This window comes from Orycteropus afer, unplaced genomic scaffold (assembly GCF_000298275.1).
Source record: "Orycteropus afer afer isolate SDZICR_OR568_19922 unplaced genomic scaffold, OryAfe1.0 scaffold00060, whole genome shotgun sequence".
NCBI classification, from domain to species: domain Eukaryota; kingdom Metazoa; phylum Chordata; class Mammalia; order Tubulidentata; family Orycteropodidae; genus Orycteropus; species Orycteropus afer.
Genome location: NW_006921647.1, coordinates 6,223,711 through 6,224,927, shown reverse-complemented (window position 1 = coordinate 6,224,927; position 1,217 = coordinate 6,223,711).

Below are 1,217 nucleotides of genomic sequence, written 5' to 3'. Positions count from 1 at the left end.
AGCATAATGTCCTCCAAGTTCATCCACATTATGTGGTATTTTGCAGATTCTACATTATTCTTTAGGGTTGCATAGTATTCCATTGTGAGTATATACCATTGTTTGGATATCCATTCCTCAGTTGATGGACACCTAGGTTGTTTCCATATTTTGGCTATTGTAAATAGTACTGTGATGAACATGGGTGTTCATATGTCTGTTCTTGTCATGGCTCTCACTAACACTGTCACTTTAAATATGCAAAATGGTCAAGCCACTTGTAAACATTTAAAATGGCTGTGCCCTTTGGACAGACAGATGTCCACAGCTCAGCCCACCGTACTCTTCACTGCTTCCTCTTTTATTCCTCAGACACCAGAGCAGTTCTCCGTGCAATTCCTGGCTAGCAGGGCTGATTTTTAGGTTAATTTTTAGGTCCTACCACCACTCGGCAATATCCAAGCTGTCTATGCTGTCAGAATGGCTGCCAGACCACAGCTCTGTATGTCTCCTTTTTTGGTGTTTTCATGCAAATTCTCTGCTAGTTGAAGTTTAGTCCACTTCTATATCCTTCCCTTCAAGGCTCAGGGATCCAGTATTATCTTCTGTATTTGTGTTAATTGGTTCGCCTTTTCTCTGTTGAAGAGGGTCTGTGCAGTCTTTCTTCCTTCTGCCATCTTGCTGGAATTCCAATGTGAAGTCTGACAACTTCAATTGTTTCCACATTTATTTTAATGCTGCTTGAAGGTCTAGGTCTAGTTGTGTGGATTTTTGTTTTCTTTATATTGAGATATAATCCATACTGCAGACTGTATTCTTCAATCATCATCAGTAAGCACTTCAAGTCACCCTCACTTTCAGCAAGCAAAGTTGTGTCATCAGCATATCACAAGTTGTTAATGATTCTTCCTCCAATTCTGATGCCACATTCTTCTTCATATAATCCAACTTCTTGGATTATTTGCTCAGTATACAGATTGAATAAGTATGATGAAAAGTTACAACCCTGACTCACTCCATTCTTGATTTTAAACTATGCAGTGTTTCCTTTTTCTGCTTGAATAACAACATCCTAATCTATGTACTGGTTCCTCATGAGTACAATTAAGTGTTCTGGAATTCCCATTCTTCTCAATGTTATCCACAGTTTGTTATGATCCACACAATCAAATGCTTTTGCATTGTCAATAAAACACAGGTGAACATCTTTCTAGTATACTTTAGTTTGAACCAAGATT